Here is a 20,713-nt window from a genome sequence, read left to right on the forward strand (position 1 = left end):
AAAATAATTTAATGTGAAAAAGACAAAAAAAATGCGATTGATTAAAAATGTATCACATCGACGTCGTCGTGCTATCTTGTCGCACCCGCCATTTCGACGTTCCGAAAAAAACGCGTTTTAATGTTTGACCTTGAATAAACAAAAACGAAAGCACGCAATGTAAACAATAACAAACACGTTTTGTTTGGCTGACCATTCTGTTCATTGTCCCGAAGTTTGGTTGAAGTTGGTTGCTGGAGTCCCGAGTTATAATTACAAATGTTTACGGTAGTCTTACTTGCACGTGCGTCAAACGCATCCTGACCTGCAATCCCTTTGGCCTTTGTCGCACTTACATCAATTTCCAGGGAGTGACAAGATAGCACGACAAGATTGAAACTTCTTTCATATGAAAAGTGACAAACATTTTCGGAGCTTTTTTAGTTTTCATTGAATATCTCAGGATTGAAATAGAATTTTGGGGATCTGTCAAGGTCACAAGATGAGGCATTGTGAGCTGCACAAAATGGCGTTCTTAACTCAATTTGGCCCAAAATGCACGTACGACAAGTTAGCACAACGGCGACGACATGATCAAATTTAAAAATAATAATTAAAAATAATTTATATTTATGACGTTTTGGTTAAATATAAGTTTATAACTAAAATTAGCAATTTTTTTCTGCGGAAATTATTTCAATTTTGATGATATTGATCCAAAACAACCACCCTATATTGCCGCTCGGAAACGAATAGATTCCCACCAATTTCCACTCCACTTTTCCGCTGCGCGTGGCTCACGAAAATCTGTTCAGAACGGTGGGAAGGGGTGAGGTGGTATTTTTCGCGACTTTTCCTAGAAGTTTTCACAACTTTTTTTTTTCTTTGCTCTGTTCGCACCGGCGCTGCTTAATGCCTCTTTCGTCTCGGCGTTGTTGTCACATAATACCCACCCAAAAGTGCCTGCCAGCCCGTGTTGGGGTTTGGGGTTTTTTGGGGTGGTGCTGGTGAAATTGCGCCTCATGAAGCGACACCCTGCCAGGAATTTTAATAACGTTTTTCCGCTGAGCTTTTTATCCTTGAAATTTGTCAAAAAAGGAGCGCGGGCAGAGATACTTTCTTATGAAATGGGAAACTTTTTATGGCGGCGTTCATTATGATTTTCATCTTGGTTGAGCGGTGGCGGCGCTGCTGTCATCTCGAGTTTCACTCGTTTTCGATACAATTTAGCACACTAACGGGGGTTGGTTTGAAATTTCAAACGGATACTTTTACGACTGACAGTATCCGCTTGGCTCGGCGGGATGGAGTTCCATGGAACTCATTCTCGAGGACTTGCTCGTTTTCTTTTTTTTTTGGTCCAACTTTTCCCAAATTTGATTGCTTCGCCGCCCAGAGAGGCACGCACACGCACATAGCTGTTGAACCCCGAGGGGGGAAATGTCGTTATTTTGGATTTTGATTGACTGCCGGATGATATATATTTTAAGAAAAGCCATCCCATGAATAATAAATTTACGCCCCTCCTTTTCTTTTTTGGGTTCCCACGGCCCTCAACCTCGGTAAGTCACTGACTGATGTCTGCGCGACGTGTTCCGGAAAATCTGTCACACTTTATGCCTGATGAACTCTACCAGCTCTCTAATGGCTCAGTCATATATTATGCTAAAATGTGGGTGGAGGTGGCTGGTGGGATCTCATTTGAATTTTTGCCTTCCTCACCTCACTGAGGCAAGGCTATAAAATCACTCGAAAAATGAACTTCTTAAATACGACTCCTAGATATACCTTCACGTATACCTATCGACTTCTGAACAAATGTCTGTGGGGATGTGTGTAGACATGATTTTTTTTTCCCACACGATTATCTCAGAACTGGCTGTACCGATTTTGGCCGGATCCGCCTTATTCTGTTCGTTTTGGGGTCCCCTAAGACCCTATTAAATTTTATTCTGTTTAGTGAAGTACTTTTAAAGTTATGCCAAGAAAAAGTTTTTTTGTAGCTACAAAAAAAGGTGATTTTTGCATAATCCGAAGGCCGGGTCTTTTTTCCTACGCGCGAGAGTCGCGCAGCATGCGTATCGCCCGGTTGCCACATTGCCACATTGTCTCTTCTAGAAAAAGTCTGTGTTAATTATGTTGCTGAATACATCATTTTGTCTCGACAAAGATTTACACGAACTTTTTACTGAGACATTGTTTACTAAGACTAGGGGGACAACATGCAATTTCATCGTGCACCTAATGTTGGCATATCAGCACTTTTAAATTCAATTACAGCCCCCCTTTTCTCCTTTATTTTGGAGAGTTGGTAAAAAAAAAAGAATTGAAAACTGCTGTTCTGGTGAAATCAATAATTATAAAAAAATTTAATTAAAAAATATTAAAAAAATTTGAAAAAACTCCTAAATTAATTTGTAAATACAACCTAAAATACAACATGAATGCGAGGAAGGCACCAACCACCTTAAGGTGGATTCAGTAACGTTTTTGAATGTTTGATCCATTTTTTTAAAAGAATAGTAAATCTGTTAGAAGTAAACAAATTGTAAAAAAAAGTTCCCGAAATTATTTTTTTTTTTTTGCTTACAAATCAAAATGTAATTTCAAACCCTATTTTCAAGTCTACGAAGAAAAATATATTGCAAAATTATGCAAAACTAAATTTACAAAAAAAAACTTAAAAAATAGCAGTTTAATTGATTGTTGTTAATTAATTTAAATGGAGATTAAGAAACATTAGATTTTATTGAGTCAAAATTCATTTGTATAACTTATTTAAATGACACCCTTGACGACACCTTATATTTTTTAACAGATTTTAAATTTCAGGAAAGGAAATAAAGCAATCCAGCAGCTACCCTGCAAAAACACAGAACCGTCGTTAGTCTCGTTGAACCACTTTGCTTCGTCACCGGAATTCGCCTTATTCATCGCTCTCCCGAAAAGCTGAAGCCGGTAACGTGCCACCTCAAGTGTGTTTCCGCTCAAGTGTGGAATGAAAATGTTCGGTTCACTCTGCGGCTGATGATAATTCTTCAAAGTTTTCAATTTTATTTGCACCAATCATGGCCTGGAGGTGAAATTGTCCACACTTCAAAGTTTAAAATCATCCTATTCCGCAATTGCGTATAGGTTCCCATTATTGAAGGCTCCAAATTTCTTCAAAGACTTCTGAACAAAGGAATCTGGCAACACTTCCGTTTAGCGCAAAACGTGCCTATTGACGATCCGTGCCTTACCAACTTCAGAGTTGCTGACTATGACTGATGAAGCCGCGTCGTTGCATAAGCTCCCCCTCCCATCCATAAAAGCACTTCCTTCGACTAATTAATGCTGTACGCGCGCAAAACGCCTCCGGGTTTTAGACAACTTTTCTGTCGCATCACAACCCCCTCCCCCCCTGGTTCCGCTGGAAAGTGCTTATCAAGTGAAATTTGAAGCTTCCCGAGGTCGCGTGATGATAAATTAAATTTCGCAACAGCTTCCTTCCCGTTGTTGCTGCCAGGGGTCTTCCGCTTCTCTGCCAAAGGCAGAGGATACAAAAGCTTCCGCCAAATGGCTTATTAGGTTTAATTTCACTAGCCATTTAGAGGGCTAGCAGAAGAAGGGGGTGGCCATAATTACTGCAGGAGCTTTCATTTGTGCCTCCTCTCAGCTTTGGAATCCTTTTGAGTGTGAATTGTGATACGAGTGCCACGTGGGGTTCATCATTCAACCGGATAGTGCTGAGAAGATCTCGAGAAGAAAGAATTTTTCTTTTCCGGAATAAAAGAAAAAAAAATGCAGCTTAGTAGTTTGTTTTTACTAAACTTGCTGTGTCAAGATGGCAATGAGAAGAAAATTAGGATTATGATTATGATTTTGATTCCAATTTAAAAAATCATTATTTTTTTCGTATAATCGCGATGACTTGTAATAACCACAAGCAAACCTCTAAGGTTTATCTTCACAATTGTATTGCTAAAAACCTTGTTAGCATCTAAAAAATTTAATTTAAAATTATTGTTCTGAATGAAAAACATTGCAGGTTATCGCAGATTCGAAATGGATATTTGATTTCTCTTTTAAAATAACATGTCCTAAAATCATTTTTCAAATTCAAAGTTCAGTAACGAAAAACGCCGAATTTTGAAAAAAATAAATTTCTCAATGAAATTACAAATTAAAATTAAATAACGTATGTTTCGGAATTTAATCAAATCGGGCGTCGAATTTTACATAAAAGTTCCTTCGACAACAAATTTTCAAATCATCACAATTTCAGCATTTCAAGCTGCAAATTATTTTAAAAACACGTCTTTGAGAAATGAGATATAAGAAATGAGAAATGAGAAATGAGAAATGAGAAATGAGAAATGAGAAATGAGAAATGAGAAATGAGAAATGAGAAATGAGAAATGAGAAATGATAAATGAGGAATGAGAAATGAGAAATGAGAAATGAGAAATGAGAAATGAGAAATGAGAAATGAGAAATGAGGAATGAGGAATGAGAAATGAGAAATGAGAAATGAGAAATGAGAAATGAGAAATGAGAAATGAGAAATGAGAAATGAGAAATGAGAAATGAGAAATGAGAAATGAGAAATGAGAAATGAGAAATGAGAAATGAGAAATGAGAAATGAGAAATGAGAAATGAGAAATAAGAAATGAGAAATGAGAAATGAGAAATGAGAAATGAGAAATGAGAAATGAGAAATGAGAAATGAGAAATGAGAAATGAGAAATGAGAAATGAGAAATGAGAAATGAGAAATAAGAAATGAGAAATGAGAAATGAGAAATAAGAAATGAGAAATGAGAAATGAGAAATGAGAAATGAGAAATGAGAAATGAGAAATGAGAAATGAGAAATGAGAAATGAGAAATGAGAAATGAGAAATGAGAAATGAGAAATGAGAAATGAGAAATGAGAAATGAGAAATGAGAAATGAGAAATGAGGAATGAGAAATGAGAAATGAGAAATGAGAAATGAGAAAAGAGAAATGAGAAATGAAAAATGCGAAATACAAAATCTGAAATTTTAAAAGAAAAATAAGAAATGGGAGTTGAGAAAGGAATGAAAAACAAATAAAAAATATTTTTCAAATTTCATTTCAGTTATAGAAAAGTTCTACACAGAATCAAAATTCTACAGAAAACTGCTCATCTAATTCTGGAGACGTGCTTCGCATCTGACCTGAGTCCGCCTAAACACAAAAAAGCAATCAAACTTGATACAACCTCTAAGGATTCAGTTTGCTCAGTTGATGAACCTCTCAGTTTGGAACATTTCCAATACTGCAAAAGTATAAGAAAAAACTTTCCTACTCCTCTAATGGCCACTTGACCCCTCGCGTCCCCCGAATGCTTCACAGTTGCAGCTCGGACTGCAACTGCTGCTGCTGCAGCAGTACCTCCTTCTGGCCAGACCGACCTGACCTAGCCCCGGTAAATCTAATTAGCTTTCCTCCGGAGGCTCCATTTTATAATGCAAGCGAAATTAGCTTCGAGAAAGTTTAGTCCTGTTGGTTTTCCCCCACCCTCTCCTTCTTTCGCTGCACAATTTCTCCCCTAACTAAATACTAAATTGTTTTCTGGTGTGGCTGCAAAAAGCTACTTTTTTGTGAGAGCTTTTTACCATTAACTGTGTGCTTGGGAAAGCTTCATCGAGAGCAGGAGATACCTTTTTACTAGCCCACACAAGAGCTAATTTATCAAAGTTTGCAACCCACTTGGAAAGGCTCGCTGCAGTCTGTCAAAGTTTGGAATGTGGTTTTCGACTTCGACGCTCGCGTCATGAAAAGTTCAGCTTGGTGAGTTTTGTGAAAGCTGCTTACCAGTGGGACTTCCAACGGGAGCTGTGGAGAAGAGAAAAAAATGACAATATTAGCAATTTATTTTGCTATATGAAAATAATTTAAATACTGTTTAAAAAACGCTGCAAAAAAAGTGTTTTCTTTTAAAAATGCAATAAAGATACTAACATCAAGATATGAGTGAAATGATAAATAATAAATGATAAATGATAAATGATAAATGATAAATGATAAATGATAAATAATAAATGATAAATGATAAATGATAAATGATAAATGATAAATGATAAATGATAAATGATAAATGATAAATGATAAATGATAAATGATAAATGATAAATGATAAATGATAAATGATAAATGATAAATGATAAATGATAAATGATAAATGATAAATGATAAATGATAAATGATAAATGATAAATGATAAATGATAAATGATAAATGATAAATGATAAATGATAAATGATAAATGATAAATGATAAATGATAAATGATAAATGATAAATGATAAATGATAAATGATAAATGATAAATGATAAATGATAAATGATAAATGATAAATGATAAATGATAAATGATAAATGATAAATGATAAATGATAAATGATAAATGATAAATGATAAATGATAAATGATAAATGATAAATGATAAATGATAAATGATAAATGATAAATGATAAATGATAAATGATAAATGATAAATGATAAATGATAAATGATAAATGATAAATGATAAATGATAAATGATAAATGATAAATGATAAATGATAAATGATAAATGATAAATGATAAATGATAAATGATAAATGATAAATGATAAATGATAAATGATAAATGATAAATGATAAATGATAAATGATAAATGATAAATGATAAATGATAAATGATAAATGATAAATGATAAATGATAAATGATAAATGATAAATGATAAATGATAAATGATAAATGATAAATGATAAATGATAAATGATAAATGATAAATGATAAATGATAAATGATAAATGATAAATGATAAATGATAAATGATAAATGATAAATGATAAATGATAAATGATAAATGATAAATGATAAATGATAAATGATAAATGATAAATGATAAATGATAAATGATAAATGATAAATGATAAATGATAAATGATAAATGATAAATGATAAATGATAAATGATAAATGATAAATGATAAATGATAAATGATAAATGATAAATGATAAATGATAAATGATAAATGATAAATGATAAATGATAAATGATAAATGATAAATGATAAATGATAAATGATAAATGATAAATGATAAATGATAAATGATAAATGATAAATGATAAATGATAAATGATAAATGATAAATGATAAATGATAAATGATAAATGATAAATGATAAATGATAAATGATAAATGATAAATGATACATGATAAATGATACATGATAAATGATAAATGATAAATGATAAATGATAAATGATAAATGATAAATGATAAATGATAAATGATAAATGATAAATGATAAATGATAAATGATAAATGATAAATGATAAATGATAAATGATAAATGATAAATGATAAATGATAAATGATAAATGATAAATGATAAATGATAAATGATAAATGATAAATGATAAATGATAAATGATAAATGATAAATGATAAATGATAAATGATAAATGATAAATGATAAATGATAAATGATAAATGATAAATGATAAATGATAAATGATAAATGATAAATGATAAATGATAAATGATAAATGATAAATGATAAATGATAAATGATAAATGATAAATGATAAATGATAAATGATAAAAGATAAATGATAAATGATAAATGATAAATGATAAATGATAAATGATAAATGATAAATGATAAATGATAAATGATAAATGATAAATGATAAATGATAAATGATAAATGATAAATGATAAATGATAAATGATAAATGATAAATGATAAATGATAAATGATAAATGATAAATGATAAATGATAAATGATAAATGATAAATGATAAATGATAAATGATAAATGATAAATTATTTATAAATCATGCATAAAATATTATCAGCCAATATAAACTTCTCACTAACCCTCGATAAACATCAAAATTAAAGCCGCTAAAAATCGATAATTCATTCTGAAGCACCATGAACGATTGCTGAAAGCCCGCTTTCAACTCTTCTTTGCCATTCCGGCGCAAATCCAAATGCATTCCGATGTGTTGATAAGGATTCTCCTTTGACGTCACCACAGTAGTGAGTATGCAGGGCGAAAAAAAATGCAAAATTCCACGTGAGTGCAGAAAGCATTTGAAATATGAATTGCGTTCGATGGAACGATATGGCCAAGCTGAACCTGTGCGGAGAGAGAACTTTTGCACAACCAGGTTGGCCGTCCATCGGTTTTTCTCATGCACTATGTATTCACATCCGTTCCGGTTGAAATCTCCATCAGCAACAGGCCATTCCACCCCAACCAGCCGGCCACAGTTTCATCTCAATTTTAGTATGCAATTGCGCACTTTTTGCTTGATATTCGTTTGGCCCCGATTTTTTATTTCGTCCAGCGTAGAATTGCAATTATAATTGTGTCTTCTTTTTGACAGGGATGGCAAATTTTTAGAAAATTTTGGAAATTTTAAATAAAATTAATTTCCAATTTAACTCATATCAAATTTCACTTTCAGTCAAGTTTCAGTCAGTTCCAAAGTAAACTAAAGTCAAGTTCAAGTCAAGTTCAAGTCAAGTTCAAGCTCAAGTTCAAGCTCAAGTCAAGTTGAAATCAAGTTCAACCTTAACTCTACCTCAAATCATGTTAACTCGAGATTTTCACATCTCTGTCCACAGCTGCAACAAGAATCAGTTTGATGGCGTGGAAATTCCATTTCCCAAAGGAGAGGAACCCATCCACTCGCAAAAAAAATCCGGAAATTGATTCCCTGGAGGACTCTATCGATCGGAATATTAATTGCAGCTCGTGCGCGCCCCAGAACCCCGAAAACTCCAAACAGATTTTGACGATGGAGCCATGATGAAAGTTCAGTTGAAATTGTTTTATGACCCCATGGGTGATAGCGGTAGCGCTCTCCCTGGGTGACGACTGTTCGGACCATTAAAAACCATTTTATTTGCACTCGACCGAATGCACTTATTTTAACTCACTCGTCCGGAATTGGTTTCGACCGCGTGTCTCCCCCCCCCCCCCCCCCCTCTCCTCATTTGGCACACGTTTAGCTTAAAATGGCTTCCCCATGGGCAGTTATGGCCTTTTTTGCCTCCGGATTCCAGACCGGCCTGGTGGGGGAGAAAGCACCACCGAGCCAATAACTAGATTATATTTATTTTTTCTAGCTTGCATGTAAATTTAATAAAGAAGCTAGGTGGGTAATAAATGTAATTGAATTTTGGATTGGCGTGCCGGGCGATGAAATTACTCAACTGCAGTTTTATGCATCGTAAATTGGAGTTGATGGAATTGTTATGGACCTTCCACGCAGTTCATGAGTGCTTTTGAAACAATTTCAAGCATTCTTAAAAAATGAAATTGAATAATTGAAAATGTACAGAACTGAATTGGACTTAAGTAAATAATTGAATGACATGTTAATAATGTTTATTTGTGTTTGAGTTAAGTTTGAATTCAATGCCTCGTAAACAGGAATGCTATGGAAAAGACTAGTGTTCATATCCATCGACGTGCCTTCCGATTAGCAACGTTTCGGCATCTTTTTGAGTGTGCTACAATTATATGTTGTTCAATGGATAGTACGGTATTATTATTTTGAAATTTAATCATTAACTCAGAAAACATCACTTCGCTCAAATAAATATCCCCATCAAGCCTATATTTACTCGAAACCGCACAAAAGTCAGTCACTTCAACTATCAACAAAAGCTTAACCAAATACGCAAACCTCTGCTGCTGCTACTCGATTTGCAAAGGCACGCCCGCCAACACGGGTCAGTTCGGTTCACCCGATCGATATCATAATCATTTTGAATTGATTATTAAAAATGCATAACCATTATCAGGGGGCGGCTTTGTTTGGCCAGCGTGTTTGTGTATGTGACGATGGAAATCGCAAATGTACATACAAACACGAGCACACGATAATGTGCGCCGAGGCTAACGATAATGGTGAATTTTGTATGGAGTTGTGCAAATAGAAGGGTATGTGTGCAATAGTTGTTGTTGTTGTTGTTTATTTGTTTATTTTCGGCAGCTTTAACCTTCGCGGTCATTCGCTGCCCCTCATAAATAAAATTACAACAATAATACCCTAATTCTAATGTGTGTTAATCCTATTGTTTGTTGGTGCTCGTCCAGTGGTCTGGCTGTCGGTCGAAACCGACTCTACTCGCTGTCGTCGAGGCTGCCGCCGCGCGTTACCGTGCAGCGTCTCCCTCGCTGGGCCTGATGGGCCATCTCTTTCATTCTCCTAGGGAACAGGGGGCTGTGCCGCCTTTGTGCGTCCTCTTCCATCGGTTGTTGGGAGCCCGGGGATGCCACACCTATGCCACGCCTCAACCGACTTGTGGTTAGGGGGGCCCCGAGTCTCCCACACATCCCGTGGGTCCTTCGTTGTAGCGTTCGTAGTTGGTGTTTGTCGCTACCGATGCCGCAGCACTTGTCGCGAAACTGGTCGTCCTTGTGGTTGTTCGCTTGGGGCTGGGATCCCGGGGATGCCCACACCCATTCCACTCCTCAAAAGACTCGTGGATGGGGGGGCCCCTAGTATCCCGGACACCCCAAGCGGGGTTCATGTCTTAGCGAGATTGGTCGAGGCATTCCTATTTCCGTTTTGGTTTTGGTTTGGGTTTAAGGGCCGAGTCACTCTGACCCGGATTGGTTTTCACTTTCTTGCTGTTGTTGTTGTTTTTGGGGTTGTTGTTGTTGTTACTGTTGTTGTTGTTGTTGGTCTGGTTTTTGGGTTTTGAAGAAACTTCGACTGTTGGTTTGGCCTTTGTTTGTTTATCTTTGGTCTTAGCTGGTTGGATCATCTGGCTGTTTTTGTTGTTTCCGCCGTCTTCTTCGTCTTCGTCGTCGTCTTCTTCTTCTTCGTGTTCATCATCGTCTTCCTCTTCTTCGTGTTCATCATCGTCTTCCTCTTCTTCGTTGTTACTGTCCTCGCTGTCGTCTGACCGAAGTCGCTTCGGGTTTTCTGGTTCTGTGACATCCATTTCATGCTCGCTTTCGGAGGTGGGCACGATGGCTGCCTTACCGTTCTTCTTGTCACTTTTTGCCCTTAGCTTATCGATCTTGCGTCGCGCCTTCAGCAGTTCCTGTTCCGCCTTACGCGCTCGTTCCTTCCCTTCAGACTCGGTCTTTTTGAGGCTGGCGATTTCGTCCAGGGCCTTCTTGAGCAGATCTTGGGTGGTCTCGATTTGCTTCTTCATGGCTTCGGTCGTTGGATGGTCGTTGTTACTGTTTCCTGCCACGCTTGCGTAGCTAGAGCCGCTAGCGGTGGACTTACGCTCCTCGAAAAGCCGGCGTGCTTCGCGTACCGACTTATCTTCCTTGGTGCGGATTTCGTTGATGGCTTCTTCTTCCATGTATTTCGGGCACATGCGACTTGTGGGTGAGTGGGCACCACCGCAGTGTTTGCACTTTGCGGCAGATTCGCACACGGTCTTTCCGTCCTGGTCTTTGACAATTTGGTGAGCCTTGGAGCAGTTTCGGCAGATCTCCTTTGCCGTGCACCGTGCCTTTGTATGCCCGTAGTCGAAACAGCGGAAACACTGCATCGGGGCTTGCTTGTACTCCCGGGTGGCGCACCGGTCGTAGCCGAAGAATATCTCCTTCGGGACAACCGTGCCGCGGAGGGTAACGATCATCGTGGCAGATTTTCCGTCCTTTCGTCCGAGCCGGTGAACTTGGATGACTCCTTGGTCCGCCAGCTCCTTTGCCAGCTCTTCCTCGGAGAGATCGCTGACCGAGTAGCAGGTGACGATGCATCTTGTCTGGTTCAGTCGTGCGTGTTCCTCAACCTTCACCTCTGTCCCATCGATGAGTTTGTTGAGTTCCAACAGCTTGCTAGCCTTCTTCTCACTGCGGACCTTGACGACAAGGTTGCCGTCTTTGTCCCGATACGCCGCTGACACCGCTCCGACTTGCTCTTTCATCGATCGAGCGATGACGAAGGGGTTGTTCGGCAGTTTGCCTTCTCTACGGGCTGGAGACATCAGGAGCACGATCAGAGGGCCGTGATCACCCGTTGCGTCCATCCATTCCGGAAGAGTCCGGTCATTTGGGGATGAATCCCCGTTTTTGCCCTTGCCCCTGGACATCGCCAGGCAGGGCGCGGCCTCCTCGCTGCGCGAGGCGACCTCTTGTGGCTGGAATTGGAGTCCTTCTCCAAGATTCGAACCGTTGACTGGCTTTGCCCAAAACGTGCTGCCAACTATCCTCTAAAAGAGTTAGCTGGCCACACTGACGAGAAAGAAATTCTCCACTAGATGTCACAAGTACTGCTGTGTGTCTTGACTACACTTGGTAACCCACTACACTCTATTTGTCTCTTTCTCACTCACCAGCTGTTGACTCTCTCCCTCACTCCCGGCAAAAGAAGAGCTCCGCTCCGGGGCCGAAACGTTACCGTCGCTCCGCAGAACCGTCGTTCCACCCGCTGAACCGGGGCCGAAACGTTACCGCCGCTCCGAAGAACCGTCGTTCCACCCGCTGGTTCGGGGCCGAACCGTCGCTCCGAGGAACCGTCGCTTCACCCGCTGGATCGGGCCCGAAAAAATGCCGAAAATCGCCGGCACCACTTCCCCAATCTTCCTTTCACTCACTATAGCGTCCTCTCGCTCACTCCCGGCTACAGGGGTTCCGCCTTGAGGGCTACTCTCTTCTCTTCTCTTCAGCTGTTGACTTTCTCCCTCACTCCCGGCGAAATAAGAGCTCCGCTCCGGGGCCGAAACGTTACCGTCGCTCCGCAGAACCGTCGTTCCACCCGTTGAACCGGGGCCGAAACGTTACCGCCGCTCCGAAGAACCGTCGTTCCACCCGCTGGTTCGGGGCCGAGCCGTCGCTCCGAAGAACCGTCGCTTCACCCGCTGGATCGGGCCCGAAAACGCCGAAAATCACCAGTAACACTTCCCCAATCTTCCTTTCACTTACTTTTTGCCTTCGGCCGAAAAAGTGCTCCAACTAAACTTGTTTCCAAGTTAGCTGGACACACTGACACAATTCTCCTTTCCTCGCTAGGTGTCGCTAGCCTTCCGGTGCGTGTCTCCGCTACCAAGTTTAGCACGCCACCCTTGGTATGGCAACACCGGCACCGCTCCTTTGTCGTCGAAACACCAGGTGTCGCTGGCACGCGGGTGTGCGTCCCCGCTACCAAGTGGCAGAAGCCAAGCTTGGGTTGGCCACACTGGTAAAACACTGGTTGTCTCCCTCGCACTACCGTTCACTCTAGTTCTTCCGCCCTGGGGCCACTTCTCCCTTTCTCCCTCACTCCCGGCACGAAAGGTTCTTCGCCCTGGGGCCGAACTGACAGATTTGGAGGAGGAAACCCTCCGAAAATCTGTTTTTCCGCTGGCCGCGCCTCCGGGCCCTCCCGGCGTGGTCTCGGCGAAGCACAACCCGGATTTAATCCGGTCCACACTTTTCCGGAACCGTACCGCTGGAAATCACCCGCGAAAACGCCGAAAACTCTCGCACCGAACTTCTTCTTTTTCTTCTTCACTCCCGTAAAACTCACGGACCAAAACACCCGCACGTCTGTTCTCGACCGTTACTGTCACGAGACTGGTGCAATAGTTGGAATGACAAAAAGTAATGAGCTGCAATTTAGACGGGCTTTTAGAATAAATTATTTTACATAGAACTAATTTAAAATATTGTTATTACTCTCTTGATGTTGCGTGTTTTGAAGTTTCTTTCAAGTGCTTTACAAATAACGCGCACGCGATTTCTCATAATTAAAAAGAACTATGATTCTTGAATTTGACAAGATTAACAGTTGCAGAAAAAATATCGTGACTTCTTTTGATAACATTATGGTTTCAACACGATTTTTATGATTTAGAATATTTTCAAGAATGTTTCGTTTATGGAAGGCTTTTGAATGGACTCGATATCTCGGATTAGTTTTCAAAAAGACGTAAGAGCCATTCGTAAACAATGCCCTTTTTGCATCGGTATTCGACCTACTTACGAAAAAGCTATTTCCAAAATGCTTCAGAATGTTCATCTACACGTCCTTCAATCGCCCTAAACTTAAAACAAATGAAATGTTGTTTCAATTTGGAGAAAAACGAAAATTAATGCCGGAGGCTCTTACGGCTTTTTGAAAACTCTCCCGAGATATTTATAATATCAATATTTCAAAAGGGCGTAACCTGAAAATTGCATTAGAAGCAAACCTGGATCCGACATGAGATTCAGCGAAAAAATGTTTTTGGTCTCATTTTTTACTCTTGCGGGAAAAATGTAGCCATTTTTGAGCCACTTGATCCTAGGAAATTTGATCGAGATTCCAGGGAATTTTTACACTTATAATTTAAATTGTAAATGTAATAAGCAAAATATTTTCAAGCCAATAAGTGCCATTAACATTAACGTTAGATTTAATACATATATAAATATTAATCATTCACCTTCTACTGCCCAATTTTTTTTCGAGGATTTTTAAATTTTTCCCGCGTTTTGTTGTTTTTGTTCAACGACAAACTTTACTTATCTTGTTCTATGTTTTTCTTGTTTAATTTCGGGGGGGGAGGGGGGTAATTTTTTGCTGATTTTAGCGTGACGTACTTTATGGATGAAGCCTATCATTACCTATTGTCTCTTTAGTTTTTTAAAATGAAATAATTTGTTATAAATGAAAAAATGACCCTTCTGGGTCAATGTAGGTTCAAAAGTACACTAAATTTCCCATTAAATAACATGTTCCAAAAATTTTCACAGTTGAGTAACGGAAAATGGGAGAATTTTTAAAACTTTTTTAGTGTTTTTTTCGATGAAAAATACGTTTTTTCGGAATTCTGAGTAGGCCATCAAATTAAGCGTCTAATTTTACATAAAAATCCCTTTGATACCAAATTTCTATCTCATAACCGTTTCAGGCTGCAAATTGTTGAAAAACACCTCTTTTTTCGCATGTTCAAAAATGTCGTACCGCCCCTCCGTCACGAGATATCAAAAAACGGACCTCAGATTCGTGATCAGGGACAAAAGTTACCCCTTAGGACAAAGTTTCACGCAAATCGAAGAGGGGTCGGGGCAACTTTTCCCGATTTCGTGTGAGTTGGTAGAGAATTACCCTATAAAGTAAAAAAAAACGTTACTTAACCTACCTTTAGGTAGTTGTTGCCTTCCTCACATTCATAAAGTCAATACATTCAGTAAAAATAGCATCATTCCCTCTTAACATGTTTAACAAATCAACTATATTACTCATTTATTTTGAAAAGGTGAAAACATTCAATCTTTCTGGCTGATCGGCAAGGTCTGATAAAAACCTTTCCAACAATAAATCGCATGGAAGATTCGGACAATATTTCTATCACACTTAAGTGCTCCTAACTTATGAAAGGGTTGCCAGATCTTAAATGTTTTGGCCTCGTTGGAAAGGTCTTTTCAATACCTTTCTAAAAATAACAAGACGTACAAAAACCACCCTTTTTACCATTTTCTGAAATTCAGTCAAGGTCGTTTTTTCAGCAAAACTTTCGAAGTACTTAACTAAACTTGCTGATTTTAAATTGAGACTTATGAGATTAATCGAATGAGACCAAAACGGTCAAAATCCGTGAAATCAATCCAAAGATAATCTAGTGACAATTTTTTGTTCACCCACCTACACACATCAACACAGACATTTGCTCAGAACATGATTTTGAGTCGATGTATATACGTGAAGGTCTAGGTGGTCAAATTGATCAAATTGATTCCTCAGTAAGGTGAGGAAGGCAAAGTAGACTTCTCTTTACTTTTACGCTTAAATCAATGATTTAGTGTTTTGCATCGGCACCAATATTAAACAATTGTTTAATTGAGATTCGGGCATTTTTGTAGAGTTAAACCCTCTACTTTTTCGATTTTTTTTTATTTTCTAGTGTTCAGGAGGTCATTTTGAGCAATTTTAGTTGTGGGTAAAACTTTACTTGCCTTGTTGTAAGTTTTTTTTTGCGTGTTCCTGTTCATTTTTATTATTTTTTTGAATTTATCATGTTTGGTTTATGTTAGTTTTATGTTTGGTAAATGTTTGTTTCTAAGAGTATTTGGCTTATTCTAGCACCTCCCATGATCACCTTTTGCCTTTTAAGTTATTTCAGGGTTTTAAGTCACTTTTACAATTTACTGCGTGATTTTTTTATATTTTCTGCTATAAGAAAGTACTTTTATAATTTAAGGTGAAGCCTTCAATAATTTTCAATAAAAAATGATCATCACACTGAAATGCTCTAAATTTTGCTCCATTTCAAGATTTTTTCTCAATACCCTCCTGGAAGGTTATTTTTGCTCTAAATCAAAAGTGTTTCAAAATTTATATTTTTCAAAAGCCTCCTAGTTGACAATCATTGGTTGTTGATGATTTTCATAACTTTATAAGAAATAGGAGAATCGTTACTTAAAAGTATCAGCACATGTAGGGTATTATTCCAAACAACTTGTAGAAGAATTTCGTCAAAATATTGTCAGGGAAGCAACATTGAAATTCTCGAATGAAAATCATGGCAAAATTAAAAAAAAAAACATTGTCAAATTCACTTAAAACCAAGTCAAACTTCTAACCCTGAAATTAAGTAGAAATTTTAGAGATCTCCTTTTCAATGCTTTAAAAGGATCACAATTTAGTTTAAAAAATGGATGTTTGACGAATTCCTAGATCCTGTTTTATAGAACAACTATTTCTATGACTATAGTTTTCTTGTGATCATGCTATTGTAATTGTGTATAACATTAGATACAAATTATTGGCAACACATCAATTATTTTGCAAAAAAACATGTAATGTTTTCGGGTTCCGGAAATTTCCGGGAAATACAAAACGTCAACTCTCGATTCCTGGGAATTCTAGACTCGTGATATCTTATCGTACCTATGTTACTTTTTGACGTCTTGAAAAAAAAACACGTTTTTTATGTTTGACATTGAACAAACAAAAACTAGAACACATAAGTAAACAATAACAAACATATTTTTTTTTTTGGCTGGTCGAATTTTGTTGCCAAAGTCACGAGTTATGATTGAAAATCTAAACAGCTTTTACTTTTAGTTGAAACTCAATATTTCGTCGTTGTCGTACTTACATTTTGAACATGAATTTTGGGCCAAATTGAGTCAAGAACGCAATTTTTCGCAGCCCTCAATTACTCAAATTTTGACCTTCACAGATCCCCAAAATTCAATTCCAATCCTGAGATATTCCATATAAACTGAAAAAGTCAGTACATTGTTGTCACTTTTCATATCAAAAAAGCTTCAAATTGGTCGTGCTATATTGACACATCCTGAAAATTACTGTAAGTGCGACAACTGGCCAAACGGATTGCATGTCAGAACGCGTTTGACACACGTTAATACCCGACTACCGAATACATTTCGGCTTCGGCTGCCGATCCCTAACATAGCTTCTTAGGGATCGGGTGCGGGTTCGATTCCCGCCATATCCTCCTGGCCTTCTATCGGATGGGGAAGTAAAACGTCGGTCCATTTGCGTAAAAGAGGTTTTGGGTGACTCATCACACATAACCCAAGTAACAAATGATATGCTTAGTATTCTTATAAGTTTTTATTAAAGTTTTAAAAAGTGCAATAAAGTATTACTAAAGCTTTGATTAAAACCTACTTGTTTTATGGTCATGAAGCTTAATAATAGTTTCAAGATTTCTTCAAGATCATGTTAAGAATTTTATATTAGGTTTTAATTTGGTTTTATTCCTTACACTTTAAACTATCTTGAAGAGGTTGTTTTGTTGCTAAATGACTTTAACGAAGTCTGCCTTAAATCAGTCCCGTCTTCAAAGAGCATTTTTACAATCCTGTAAGACTTAAACTTTCAGTATCTCTGCAACTTCGTTCTGTGCAGAACGTGAAGCTGTTCCTAAACAATTATTCGTGAATATTCAGTTAGATTATTCATTGTTACGTTCAAGGTGTAATAAAAATGGCTTTTTGTTGTTTCTTATTGTGTTTTAGTTTTGATGAAAAGAATAATATATAATATTTTCCTGAAATAGTTGTTACTGTTGTGTGCCTTGGAATTGGCTCAAAAAAAGTGCTTTTAAAGATTTAGTGAATTTTTATTTCACCTGTCCAAACACATCCGACTTTGCCTGCGGTTCTTACATTGTGGGAAATAATTCTATATTAAAATAATAATATTAATTTATTTCCGATAAAGTGTGCTTGGTTGATAGTTTTTGGGGAACACTTCTGGAGCGTCATTTGGAAAGGTCGCAAAAGCATTTTGATAGCTGGAACTGTTTTGCAAATTCTGAAACAACAGGTAACTATTTAACAAAACCCGTAGTGTTAAAAGGTAACCGGGAAGCCAGCTTTTGTTTTGTGAAAATGTTACCTTTTGTATCGAAACTTGTAGAATAGTTCCAGCAGTCAAAATGCTTATCCGCCATTTTCCCGTGTTGCTAATGTCTGCAGACTATTGAGATTTAACAAGGACTGGCATAAATACTTAAGGTATACAAAAGGCTATCCATAAAACATTATATTCGTAAATTAGTCTTCGATAAAACCCATCAGATCTAGTTTTGTGTATTGTTACGCCCAATAATTGACAGTTGCGCTCAAGGTGTCATTTGTGCTATTGTTGCAGTTTTTTTTTGTATTTTTTTGTGAATAACTATTTCAATCAATAATATGGACTTTTTGTACTGTCTACTTGTGTAAGTGATGGGAAAAGTGAAAAAACTGCGGTAAATGTTGTGACGATCACTTAACAATAGTGATAATAAGGACCGTGTTTATAAAGCTACACGAATAAAGTTGCGTTAGTTGATTCTTCATTAAGTGATTTTATGTGTGTTCATGCTGTGTGTTTTTTAAATGAATAAATATCGTTAAAAAGCAAAAAATCTTTCTGTTTTTTTATTCAGTTATTTTGAAATTCAATTTCTCCACCAACGAAGGCGATCTACTTGCAGCTGAAAAAGTTGCATGTGCTACGGTCCCGCCATGTGTAATCTTGTAGAAAACCATGATAAAACGTTTTGGTTCTGATTAAAGCCCTTATAAGTCTTTTATAAATCTGGTATGTTCTGGCTAGTTTTGAGGCAGAACTGCTCAAGAATGAATAGATTTAAAATATATTTAATCAAGAGCATTTATACTTATCGAATTTCGCCATATTGCTGAAAGAAGCAAAGGACAAAAAAACGCAGCCATATTGAATTTGGAAGCAACAACAAGCAAAAATTATCAGTTTTTGAAAAAATCTCAACTTTTTTTCAGGGAATTGAAAGTGCTCACACTAATTTTTCGAGCTATCTTTGAAAATTGGTCGATGATTTTTTTTGGCATAACTGTTGTGGCTTATTATAAGTATAAACTTCAACAAATATTTCTTAGTTACAATAAATAATATTGCCAAATTATTATCATCTGCCATCAGTCATTGTATTTGCGTGTAAGAAAAATTTATTTTAATCAAGTAAATTTGTATGTCATTCCCTCTGATGTACAACCTTTTGGTTTTACTGCAAAACAAATAAATAAATACTTCATGCTCTGATATAGCATTCAAGAATAATTACAGACTTCAAGAAAACCTTTTTCCAAGCCAAGCAGTTTTAATCTTGTTTTGAAGAGCTCTATAATGTATTTATAAAGCACACATTAAAATTGGTAAGTTTTAACATGCTCCTCAAAAATACTCTTGATAACCTCCTAAAATAGTCCATTTTGGATTTAATGTTGATTTAACTGGTATTTAACTCAGCATGTAGAACCATAAAGCATTTCATTTGAATTTTCTTAAGAATTCTACAGAAACTCTTTGAGACTGTTACAAAACTGAAATTGTTACTTGGGAACCTTCGGATGCTTAGAAATGAGCAAAAACTTGCAACAGAGCCCACAAAAGACCCGGGGATCGTTAAAGTGGATTGCTTTGTTTTTTTTTTTTTTGCGAAAACATTTTTAATTATAACATGGAACTCAGGCAACTAAATTGAAGCAAACTTCTAGGAAATAAATACAAGATAGCACGACGGCGACGATATGTGAAAACAATCAACTTGTTACAATAATGTTATGGTTTTCATGTAAACGTTCCTGAAAGTTGTTTCAAATTTAAGTTTGTTGCGGATGTTTCTATTGCTTTCAACTTTAAACAAAGAAAAAAAATTAAGATTGAAAAAAAGAACCCTTTAAGCTTAATCTCCTTCATTTATATTTCCAAACCCCTGCCAAAAATAAACACTTTACGTCGGGGGGGCTCACAATTATCGTTAAATACTGAATTAAAACAGGGATGACCTATAACCGTAACGCAAATACGACCACAACCCCATCATGCTAGGTGGGAGGACACGTGTTTGTATGCGTGGTAAATTGTTTACAGACGCGCACGGGTGTTCGCATTAGCGGGATCTGGCTGTTGCCTGCATTTTATTTGAGTCAGCAGCAAAAAAAGTAATAATTCTCGGATAATTAATTGTACCGCGCTGACTGACAGCTCACAGTACAAGCGTTAGACTGAAATAAGGATTTTTATTTCTAAATAATAGACAATACAAAAAGATTATTTTAGAAATCATTTGCTTATATTCTTCAACAAAACCAAAATACAAAAAAGTCTGCCGTTATGGTTTACATGGCCAGAAGTCAATTTAGCAGAAACCCACACAGCATCAAAAAGTTTTGTTTTCTTCAACCACAGTTCATAGTTTGGTTGATGTTTGGCATTTGCGGCCAGACACCATCAAAGTTCCAAACCAAGCACAACTGGTTAAATGGACTCCGGCATCATTTGA

The 20,713-nt window shown here is 37.1% G+C and overlaps 1 long non-coding RNA gene across 1 annotated transcript in view; it reads right to left on the reverse strand.

Annotated features, from left to right (window-relative positions):
* LOC119769705 overlaps nucleotides 1-20,713 on the reverse strand; it is a 94,679-nt gene that overhangs the window by 48,110 nt on the left and 25,856 nt on the right. The window contains exon 2 of the long non-coding RNA XR_005278491.1: nucleotides 5,802-5,822. This is a non-coding gene — a long non-coding RNA (uncharacterized LOC119769705). The remainder of the gene's footprint in view (nucleotides 1-5,801; nucleotides 5,823-20,713) is intronic.

Source organism: Culex quinquefasciatus, chromosome 3 (assembly GCF_015732765.1).
Source record: "Culex quinquefasciatus strain JHB chromosome 3, VPISU_Cqui_1.0_pri_paternal, whole genome shotgun sequence".
In the NCBI taxonomy this organism is placed as follows: Eukaryota; Metazoa; Arthropoda; class Insecta; order Diptera; family Culicidae; genus Culex; species Culex quinquefasciatus.